We start from the raw sequence: 12,119 nt of genomic DNA, 5'->3' as shown, positions 1-12,119 counted from the left end.
TGACCACACAACACTTAGCCAGAGGCCTGTTGAGGGCTTGTAGTAACTTTGTATCTCAGAGCAGCAGAGCCAGATTGGGTGTTGGACTTCCTTGCCCGGGGCTATAGCGTATCAAGTGCAGCTGACTGGCTGATAGGCTTACCATGGTGTCTAAGTGGAGTAAAGCCAAGGGGGTCTCCTGGTTTGGTTTCCTTCATGATTCGGCTACAAAAGTCCTCATCTAAAATTAACTTAAACCAACTTAAAGGGAACAAGAGTAGAAACATTTGCAACTACAATGAACTGTAGGCTGCAAGTCAAAGCTTCAACCTACTGTACATTATCTGTGTGGACTGTAGTTGGGTTAAAATATGGTTAAGATAATGATTATTTAAAATAGACTATGGTTAAGGTAGAGTTATTGTTAGGCAGCTAAAACACTTGGTTAAGGTCAGGGAAACATGGTGGTTATGGTTAATACAAAGGCTAATGTTAATTGCAGTTCTATGGGATTCCTGATACATTTATTGCTTGCCTCTTTATCCACGCAAGTATTCGATTTTCCATTGACTTCTGTGTAACAGAGATGGAAAAAGTTGTCTCTGACTGCATCAGGTAAGGGTGAAAGATACATGACGGTGAGGGTCAAATTTCCTCTTAAAAAAGGTCATGTGTTGATGCTTTCTATTTTTGGTGATGTGAAGAAAACCCACAAGGAGTCCATGTACCCAGCTCTCAAAGGTAGAGAGTCATCAGACATTCAGAGGGTGGGTACGGTTTCAAAACCACAGGACAAGAACAGAACAGATCAATATGAACTGCCATCTGTCCAAACAGGCAGAGAGAAAGAAATAAAGAGACAGAGTTGCTCAGGTTTTTCAAAAGGTTGCCTATAATGACATTCGGTGCTATGCATATGGAGGAGATGAATTTGTTTCCCCGAAAAATTATGCATCAGTTCAGTCCTGCTTTACCATGTGCACCACCATTACATTCACTCTGGAGAACTTCATTGTCCACTGTGAATTAGCAGCACCACTCTAATCTCTTTTCATCTCATCCACAGACCGTTTCAACTGGAGATGTGTATGCCTTTAGGCTTCTAATTACTTAATATAATAGAGAAAAAGAGGCACTGACAGGTTTCAGGAATTTTTTTCTGTTTTGTTTTGCTTGAGAAAAGGAAAAAAGGATTTCACTCTGCAAACTTCAGCTTCGACGTTACAAATTCGTGTTTCTCTGGCTTTAGAAATGTACTTTTGCTTTTTTTTAATCCAGTCTCACTATTAATTCCAGAGCCAGCAATACAATAGCACAATGAAAATAGAACAGTAGTGTGCCTTACAAGGGCAATGATACCTTCAGGGTTGCTATTTGTGACTATGAATCTGGATCTGAGAAGACAGTATAAAAGAGAGCGTGGGCAGGCAAGAGAGAAAAACATCTTAAATGACTTGCTCTTCCAGTTCAGCTCACATTGTAGTCAGGCTGGACTGACATTTGATTGAAAGCACAGACAGGGACCGCGGCAAACAGTAACCCAATTAGCACGTTAGCTGGTCGCTGACCTCTGATGGTGATTTGATGACCACCAATAAATGTCTGTTAGATTCCAGCCACCATCGCTCTATGTGTCAATCACGATGCTCAGGCACAGAGTGATGGAGCTGCGGTTTAACTCTCATACCCACACAGTATCAAGAGCTTAGCTTTTAAGATATTTTGAAAGAGAAAGCATTGAGATGATTTTAAGTCTCTCATACAGATGTTTGCAATCATCCATGCTATTTTCCCTTTAGCAGCAGTGTGTTTTAATTGAAAGATACTTATCATAAGTCATTTCATTAAGTGACTTTGATTGTTTTCATGTCACATTGCAATTATTATTTGTCTTGTGTTAGTATGACTAATCCAGAGTGTTGGGTTGATAAGGCTCTGTTGAGAATATTAATGCTCTACACATACAGGAAAAGGCACATTCTGTCAACGCTTATTCATTTAACTTCTAACATGAATCTTCCCATCCTCTGGGTGTTAACGTCTACAGAACAACAGTCAATATGCATCTTCAAGAAGGCACGTGTCTGCATGTGTGAGTATGCGAGTTTCCTCAAACCTTTGAATGTGACAATTAGACAGAAAATTAATAAGCGGCAGGCAAGTTCTCTGCCATGTTCAGCAAAAGAACCCATCAGCCGAGGGTGAGGAGATATTATGTAGATGGAAACCTGCAGGGTCACCTCCAGTCCTTGCCCCCTTTTGAAGGTTACGAGCCGACAGACGAGTCTGCCTTTCGTCAGGTCTTATGCCATTCACATTAGCACGCTGAGCCAGGCTTTGCTAGTGTCAGCAAAAGCAAAAGGCTAGGTGCTATTGCCCTCTTGAGAGAGAATGTGTCAGCCTTACACACAATGTCTTCACTGAGTGGAAATAATGCGAAAAAACAGTGAGACCGTAGGGAGGAATTATGAATGGTATTAGAAGAGAAATAGAAAAAAACTAATGCCCAAGCATGCACATTTAGTTAAATAGAGTGACAAGCTGTTGATTTTAGACCATGCAGTAGCTAGAGGACTTTATACAGTAGGTCAATTGCAATATGAAATTACCACCATCTCTGATCAACAGTAGCCTATAAATATAGCCTAACCCATAAGAATGAATATATTTAATATTTTACAGGTGCACACACAGACATTTAAAAACACAAACCTATGTATTTTTGACACCTGTTTACACTTGATTGTAAAATGTGTTACATGACCTGAACACAAGTGCACAGCCGAGACACATCGCCGTTCACACCTGGGTCTATCACGCGTCTCCAGCTTCAGATTCCGTCACTTCTGCTAGAGTGTCAATTGCCCAGTGCAAAGTTATTCAGCCACACGCTCACCAGTCACGTTAACCGTTGTGTTGGTACATCTGAAGACATCACTGTCAGCAGAATCCAACACATCGAAACAATGGACGCCATATAACACTTCTATCTAACTTCTCATAAAATGGGCAAGTTACAGAGCATTGGCGCCGCACTGTTACCAAAACAACACCACTTCTGCATTGATGACATATTTTCCTGTTACGCCCTTGTTTAGGATGTATCAGGAAGCAGTAATGTTTACACTAGACAAAGATATGGTCAAATGCATCCCAGACTACATCGCCAAGAGGTTTAAGTAATAGGATCACAATGCGTCTTGGTGTGCGTTAACACATGACTTAAGCGCTTTCCCCTTGTAAACAGATATGTATTTAAAAACCAAGTAAACAGGGTCCATGTAATCTTACCCTAACAACATGAAAACATGTTAGATCACAAAAGTCTGGACTCAAATTAATCTTGGCCAACTAAACTAAATCATTCAATTTAGTCATCATTGTAATCAGCTAGTCATCCATATTGTATTTCTTTGTTAAATGACCTGAATCCAAAGGGTACACACCTTGCGCATGCTGAATTACAATGTGCCAGCTTCTTAAGGGTAAATATCTGCTGCTTTTATTTATTAAAGATAAATAAATAAGTAAATATAATAATAAATCCCTTTTTTATAGTTTCCTTAATTTCTAGTATAATTGGTATCTTTATTTTTGGAATCTAGTTGGACAAAACAAACTATTTGAATAAGTCATTTTAGGCTGTGGGAAACTGTGCTTAACATTTTACAAACAAACAAACTAAATGATTAAGAAAATACTTGGCAAATTAATCAATAATGAAAATTCAGCAAAAAGGGAAAACTAATCTCATTTGGACGGAGGACAGACTTGCAGGGACCACCCACCAACTCACAGTGGCTTTACAAAGTAATTATCTCTTCTACAAAGCATGATCGCTGGCAACTCTTTTTGTTTTGTAATGTATTAGATTCGGGGGAGGGGGAGACAGCTGTTCACTGGGCCCAGCTGTCATTGACGGCTGGCAGAGATGAGAGGGGAGGAGTTGATTTTGAACAAACCTGTGCATACATATTCCCAAAGGAACGCCACTTTAAAGAATTCCCTTAAAATCCCATGCACACATTAGTTATGCTAAAATACACTGTGTTGGAGATGAGAAAACCATGATTGACTTGGCAGAATGAGGCGCAACATGAAATGTTGTAATAGTTTGCAATTTCCTGTAAGAGGGTTGTGAAGAATTTTGGGTCCCATCATACACCTTTAGCAAGTCCATTTACAAGAGACAAGCTGTTGTCTTGTTGCATCCCGTCCAAACACAATGCAGTTGATGGATGTGGGGTTAGTCCAAGGATTGAATAGATTTTAAAGACCAAAACTTGAGTTCTGAACCTAATTTACCAGGGTTTTTGTGACAAGTGGTGAAATAAAAGTCTCAATTTTGATAGAATGAAAATTAATTCGCAAAGACTTTGCTGGGTCATTTCTTCCATCCTCAGAATTATTATTCATGAAAGTGAAATGAAAAAAGCATGTGAAGGAAATTGTTTTTACAGCTCAGTCTAAACTACAATGCAGAGTTGCTTTTCATGCTGTTCACGTTATTTCCCAAACCATACATTAGCACACACTGATTCCTGTGCCTTCCATTTCCTGTGCTGGAGCCTAGTTGAGTACACTGTGGACTTTTGCCAGCCATTACGGAGACCACCGGAAGCCATAAAGCATAATTGTTAATGACATGGCTTTACGTGGGACAATTGAAGCCTGTTGAATTTGTTCTCTCCCATTTGAGCATTAGCTGGTAATGTCATAAGGTACTGCATGTACGTCTGCAAATGTCAAATGACAATTCTTGATCCATTAACAGTCTAAAGTTCCTCTTATGGCAAACGACACAATAAAAAGCCTCTCAAAGAACTTTCAATATTTGCCCCTGAAGGAGTGATTCTCTGCCTTCCATCCCAAGCCACTGGGTCCAAGGGGGCCTACTGTGTCCAGCTTCCAAATCACCAACATCAAATGTATCAATGACTTGCATGAGAATTAGACAAGCTTGTGGCTGCAGTGTAAGCATTCAAGCCAGAAAACCAGGGCTTTACCGGTTTGGGTATTTGTGCTGAACCTTCACGGAACGGGGGTCACAGTTCAGTGCTTACAGCCACACGCAGAATACACAGTGTGTAAAATAAAGCATGAAATGTGGAACCAAAGTTTGATTTCTGCCCAGAAACTTTCAGCTATACGCCGTTAGCAACATGCGCTGAGGTTGGGCCAACAACCTGACTGGCATGCGAGTCACACTATGGTGAGCACAAATGAAACAACAACTACAAAGGTGAGAGTTGTGTAGGACAGATAAGGTGTGCCTGCGTTGCTCCACCATTGTAAGGTATGTGAATAGAAAAGCATCCAACATGCTACAAAACATTAAACGCCATCACCCAGATGTGCCATGACCACGGCGAGGCAAAAATTAACCAGAGCCCGACTCCTTATCACCGCCTCTTTTTAAGGCAGTCTTTAGACACAAAAGCAGGAGAGGATAAAACTATTTCTGCAGAATATAGTGTATGTGGCATATATAGCTAAGGTGGAACTATTTGTAACCCTCCTCCTAATGAACACATTTTATTTATTTTCAATTTAATAGCATAAGAAATGCTACAGTCCCCAGCAAGAGGACTGTGTCTGTCTTCGACACTTGCACTAATGTCTGTTTAAAATACATTTTAAAAAAGTATCCTTATTAGGGCTGCAAAATTTAACTTTTTATTTTTTAAATCGTCATCGCAATATCAACTGGCGCAATTAACACAAGGCTGCGACATATAGTGAGAGAAGCTCAGAGATTTCTTGTGTTAGAAGAAAGAAAATATCAGTAGAAAACTACAATTTCAAATATAACAGTCCTTCTTCTTTAGCGGTGCCTTTAATAGTCAAGTCAATTCTCAATTTCTTCAATAAAAGAATGATTTCCTTTCATTTGTTTTAAATTTAACAAACAATACTTAGTTTTTGGGCAGAATACTGAAAGCAGCAACTTTTTGGTCCTGGGACACGTTCTCATGTCTTAGGGTACTATTTGAAATTGTTTGTAATTTTTAAATATAAAAAATGTGAACACAAAAGTAAAATATCGTTATTATGATATTCAACAACATTATCACATTTCACATATTTTTCCTTATTTCGAGCAGCCCTAATCCTTACCACAGAGCCTTTCTTTTTAAACCATCTGCATGTTTGAGCACTGACTGACAACCTAGTGAGTCAAAAGCACTAGCTGGTTGGTTAATTGTCGCATTGGATAAACATACTACGCTACTTACTTCCCAGGGAGGTTAAGAGGCTGCTCACCCGGCCCTCAGCGATCAGGCTGGAGTGCAGTGACTAAGAACCCAATCCACCCCTGGCTTCCCACTTCACTCCCAACAGTGTTAGCTGGAATGCATGACTAAGCCAGAGGTGGCCCAACCAGGAATTACCCCAGGTCTCTACTGGTGAGAATTGTGTGTCACACACATGTACCCAGCCAAGGTCTGTCAGAGTGTTTTGCATTTGAAACGACTACACTACACAAGCCCTTTTGATAAGCAGTGCGGCAAGAAAGCTTCTCAAGCATTCCTCCTTCTTTATCCATCTATCTTTGAAAAAAACAGGTCATTAAGTGATCCAAGTCTGCAAGTTCTGTATTATGTCTGTAAGACAAAGTTATGTGCATCCTACCTGCATCACATTATTTGTACATTCCAGCTGCATGGGAAAAAAACAAAAACCTCTTGTTTCATCTGCTCTAAATCTTCGGCTGATTTGTGACTACATGTCCTAACAGAGCCCAAAGAGAAACAAGCCTACCTACCACCATACATGGATGACTAAAAACCTAAAGCAACTAGATAAATCCAGGGAGGACCGCTACCACATCATTCAAACAGAATTTCTCCTGCCTGTAAATTACTTTCCGTCACAACTGGCTGTCAGTGTTGGCGTTTGTGGGTTTCAGTGTGTCAGATTTGACACAGCTCCCCTTCAGTAGCTGTGGGCTGTTGCTAACCACCCACACACCCCACTGGGGTCTTCTTCAGATCCCCTTCAACAACTTGACAATACTGATCACTCTCATCGTCATCATCCCCTTGAGTGCTCAGTAGAGATTTACAGCCTGGAGCATCTGATTGGTCAAAGCCTGACTATACTATCGGGAGGAAAAAAACCTATCAATGCATCTGTTTTACTGTACCGGGAACACGAGGCCCGTAGTGACTACAGCTTCTCTGTGAAAAAATACTGCAAACCACCACAGCCAAGAGCTTCCAGAGGCTAACAGCACATCCCATTTGATGACCTGCACATTTGGAGGACTAGAATCCGGTGCTTAATGTGCCTGGAGACACTGTCATGTTTCATCTGTTCTCCAGTGACCAACACAGGAGCAAAGCCCCGTCAATCACAAACTGACATATCCACACTGCATGCCAAAAGGGACAAGGCCCAGCGTTCAAAGCTGTTAGTCTCTCGTCCAGGACACTTGCGAATTACAGGATTTGTGCAGCTTTGAAAAGATGTCGAGGAACATATTATGTATTATATGTGATGCTGTTAATCAGGAGAACAATCAACAGAGAGGCTTGCGGAACAAAATTAATCTGTTTCCCAGGATGCGTAATGTGTAGGAGATGAAAAACTAAAGGTTGTGCGAATATAAACCCAATTAACTGCTCAAACAAAGAAATTCCTTCCTCGCCCTCTAAAATGTGAGTAATGCAGACCTTTGCGCCAGTTTATGGTATGATTATAATTCATGCCACCTCCTAAGAAGCACTCGCAGACTGTGTCTCTTTTGTGTAGCTCCGGCTTTACGGCCGTGGAATCTCAGCGGAAGAAAAGAGCCAGTGTCATGCGGTCAGAAGGCATTTTAGTCAGACAAAAATTTGTGTCAGCACTTTCTGAGGGAGCGAGAGGCCAGTGTTCAAAGCTGTTAGCCTCCTTCTCAGAGGAGAGCCAGAGTTTAATGGGACTTCTCTTCCACTCCATTTGCCAGCCTGCATCTCGCAGGCCACAGCTGCGTACATGTGAGCCAGCGACTGTCACACTGCATACCTCTCTGCAGCCTGCGAGCTCCACACTCCCTTTAACAGCTGACAGAAGTTGTTCATCTTCAGACACACTCTTGAAACAGACTACAGACATAATGTGTGGAGAACACAGTGTTTAAACTCTGGTAACGAGACTGCAGAGGTCACACTCAGAGATGAACTCTTTCTGCAAAACTCTTTTTTTTTTTTTTTTACTTCTTACAAAATAACTTTGGATCTATTTCAGAGCCAAACAACAATTTCATGGCTGGCCAGTCACAGAGTAATTACATATGGCCCCAGGCCGGCACATCGATCAGTTCCCGGGACGCAAAAATAAGACTTTTGACAGACAGCTTCTTGAATAGATGACAGCACCTCCACCGCACAGATTGTGAAAATTCACAATGAAAATGGTATCCGGCAACATAAATCCATTTTCTGATGATACTGTTATTCTGCAGTACAAACTCTCCTCTCCCATAAAGATGCATCACTATTTTAGAATGTGTAAAAGGTCAATTGTCCAAGGTTGAGTAGCAGTGGGTCAGGACATTATGTCAAACCGTCTGTTACAAGAAAAGTCTCCTTTAAATTCTTAATTATCTTGAATAATAAAAAGGCTTAAGCTTAAATTCACTAATTTGTAAAAAGTAAAAGTAATTTTTAGTCCATCACGGTGACAGCTTCTTTTGTTTGATGGCATGCAGGATTTTAACCCAACGATGAAAAAAAATGTGATAAATTTAAGACAATTCCTGAAGCAGAACTTTTTTCATATGACAGGTTTAAACAAGTTCAAGGCCAAGAAAGGTTTTCCTAAAATTGAAGATAAAATGCAAAGGTGGACCTGACTGTTACCTTAAAGGGACGCTTGCAGGTTTCTCTATAGAGCTCCCCCTACAGCTTTGGATTAGATGTTTGTCAGCTCCTGTGTTTACCTGTGTCTGACTCCTTGCCCGGTCAGTTTCCTCTTTCTCTGTTCCTCCAACAATGCTTTCCTAGTTTTCTGCTTCTTTCTTGCCGACTCAACCATGACGATGGCGTTAAAAACTCAAAAAAACTAAATCACTACCTGAATGGGTGTATGTGTGCAGTGCCGTGAAGCAATTTGTTACAATTCGAGACCTGATATCACCCGATACTTCCTGACGCTGAGTCCGGCGACTTACCCGCCCAAAGTTGCAAGGGTGGTTTTTTAGCTCACAGGCGCTAGGGGGGCGCGAGACAACCACCCTTCAACTAAATAAAAAGTCCTATAACCATTCCAATGACTCCGAAGCTGTTCAGTTAAGGTAAATTAAGCTAAAAAAACCTGCATAGTTCCCCTTTAATCTAAAAGGTTAAAGCTATTATTTTAAAAAGGTAGGCATCGCAATTGTTAAATGCTGATTTGCTCCAGTATGAGTTTTGGAGGTTAGGAAAGAATAATAAACACACATAAAATAGTTCTGCAAGTTTACACAATGTTTGCATCAGAATTAACAAATGAATAATGCATTCTTGTCCTTGGTCGACTTTCTAAACACAAGTTTAACAATGAATCTATTGTCAACATTACTTGATGACATTGATGTGTGACGCATCAATAGGTGAAAAGAGTTCCCGGCTGTATACGCTGGTTCAAGTGGCATGAAACTTGAGAGATGACTCACCATGAGTAGACAGCAGGCAGGTCTCCAAATCCGGCTTTGAGGGCAGTGAGGCGCTACATTTCGCTGGGCTGAACCAAAGTCCTGATCCCTCTCCAGAGGGCACCCAACAGTCTTCTACAAAGGCAACCACAGTGGAGAAAAAAAAATAAACTTTAACTCAAGGCAAGCAATGGACTGAAAGAGCCCTGTAATGACACACAGCAGAGGGGGCAGACGCAATTTGACATCAGGCTCAGTGGTGTGGCAAGTCTCGCAGCGGACTGTCACTGTTCGCTTTGTTCACTGTTGATGATCTTTTTTCTAACAGAGAACACAAAGTGTAGTTGGTAATGCAAACAACGCCGTTTGGGGGTAGCTACAAGGCCTGGTTGTTGAAGGGTGGAGTAGGACAGTACACAGTTGTCACCCTCTTCAGGGGGAGGATTTGACATAAAGTGCTGCTTTCAGGAGTTGTAATGTAGAGTCACAGAGTCCCTAAACACTCTGACCAACTGTGTCATTATGTCATTAGGTGGCGAGTTAAGGACGGGGTGGGGGGGGGGACTGGGGACTGAAATTTCTGTGTGGGAGTCATGAGATAAACACTAAGATGAAATAGTTGAATGTAAGGTTTAAAAAAGACTTTAGACCCTGCATCTAATTTGGCATGATAAGGCTCATTCATGCTCAACGTTAGATATGTATACGGACAGAAACCTCTGTTTGTACTCTGCATTCACTTTGTCCATATTTGTGGGCATTTTCTGAAAGCTTATGGATACAGAAACGGAGTAGCACCAATTGGAAGTGATGGGGGCAGTGTAGGAGACACAACCATAGAACAAGATATCTTTACATTGTGTAACTTTTTGAGGAGAGACGAGTTGGTCAGAAATTTTAAACATCTATATAACGTAACTTCACCCGGGCACAAGAACAAACATTGGACTAGCTGGGAGGAGATTGGACAGGAAGCAAATGTGAGTTGGATGGTAGTGAAGGAAAAGTCGAGGTCAGTGCCAGACGGATTTGTTCCGAGCCCCCTCTAGTGGATGTATGCTTGACATTACTGCCGACGTAAAAGACGCATGGAAGTCCGTGGGTACTGGGCAGTGACGGTTTCAAAACACATGTGGCCATCCAGTCTTTGAATCCAGTCTTTGACATGTATCTTTCATATTCTTTTTCAGCCTGTTATAAACTGTGCAATAAAAACAGATGATGCCCCAGAATAATCCTTATACAGACCACAGTTCCAAAAGTGGCCCAATGCATGTATAGGTTTTCGGGCAATTACATAAACACAAGTGGCATGTAGGTTGCTCCCCAGAGAATTGATTAGCCAACACCTTCTTAAAAGAGGAGATAGATAGATAGATAGATAGATAGATAGATAGATAGATAGATAGATAGATAGATAGATAGATAGATAGATAGATAGATAGATAGATAGATAGATAGATAGATAGATAGATAGATCCTTTATTGATCCCCAAGGGGAGATTCAAGGTCCCAGTAACTTACAGACACAACATACACATAACAGGATAAAAAAATATCTAAATAGAAATAAATTAACTAAAAATCCACATAAATGTTCTAAGGTATGTATAAGCATGAGACGCTTGCAGAGACAGGACAATTGTATTGTGCATAAGGTGCTCTATGAGAGTGTAGGTCATGGTGGTAGTGCAAATAAGTCCATTAGTGCAAGGATGAAGGATCAAGGGAGGGGTTGTGCCTATGGGCTAATATGGCCAGTAAACAGTTACTTGGTTTACAATTAAGTTATATAAATAATGTTCCAGGATCAGTTTAAAAAAAACAGAAAACATCTCCCAGTGTAATTCTCACTCAAGCTTCACAGAGTCTTTGAACTAACCGTCAAATCTCCCTCGGAAACATCCTCGAGTGTCAATGCAGCTGAATATGTATTCACTCGTATTCATAAAGGACAACTAAAAACAGATTTTGAAAAGGAAGCAGAATGTCATTTCTGCACAAAAGTAGTCATCAGACAAAACAGCAACCTAATAATCAAGTTTTCTCAAGGGTGTCGGGTGGACTTTATACTTTGTTTATCATTTTCTAATTATAGTTTGCACATTGCTCTCTGTAGGGAACACTTTTTAAGACTTAATCTGAATTTCACACTGAGTTCCCGACACATTAATTAAGATGAGCCAATAAATGGAAGTCTAAATGAGTTACAGCAATTATAATAATGAGAAGCAGTAAGAAAGTCATATCTCAATCATTATCAGTTTGATTCTCAGAGTTATTTATTGTTTGGGGCTTTGCAGGCTTGGAGGGGGAATTTAAATAGTGTTTGTGAAGCCTTGCTCGGGGTAACATTTGGCTTATTTTAATAAAAAGTGAATAGAGTAATTATGGAATAGCACAAAGTGATCTTTTAATGAAATGCCATCTCCTTAAACCCTTTATTTTCTTGATTTCCTTAAATGTTATGCTTTAATATGCGCGTATGCACGCAAAACTCTTTAATGGAGAAGATAGCTAATGG

The 12,119-nt window shown here is 40.6% G+C and overlaps 1 protein-coding gene across 6 annotated transcripts in view; it reads right to left on the bottom strand.

The window, feature by feature from the left end:
• Nucleotides 1–12,119, bottom strand: part of tanc2b (tetratricopeptide repeat, ankyrin repeat and coiled-coil containing 2b) — a 136,682-nt gene that overhangs the window by 110,474 nt on the left and 14,089 nt on the right. For all 6 annotated transcript variants that reach the window (XM_034861428.1, XM_034861431.1, XM_034861430.1 and 3 more), the window contains exon 2: nt 9,617–9,730. The gene's annotated coding sequence lies outside the window, so the exon portion shown is untranslated. The remainder of the gene's footprint in view (nt 1–9,616; nt 9,731–12,119) is intronic.

The sequence above is a fragment of the Etheostoma cragini genome, chromosome 21 (assembly GCF_013103735.1).
Source record: "Etheostoma cragini isolate CJK2018 chromosome 21, CSU_Ecrag_1.0, whole genome shotgun sequence".
NCBI classification, from domain to species: Eukaryota; Metazoa; Chordata; class Actinopteri; order Perciformes; family Percidae; genus Etheostoma; species Etheostoma cragini.
Note: the sequence above shows the minus strand (reverse complement) of the source record. Positions and strands in the feature narration are given on the sequence as shown.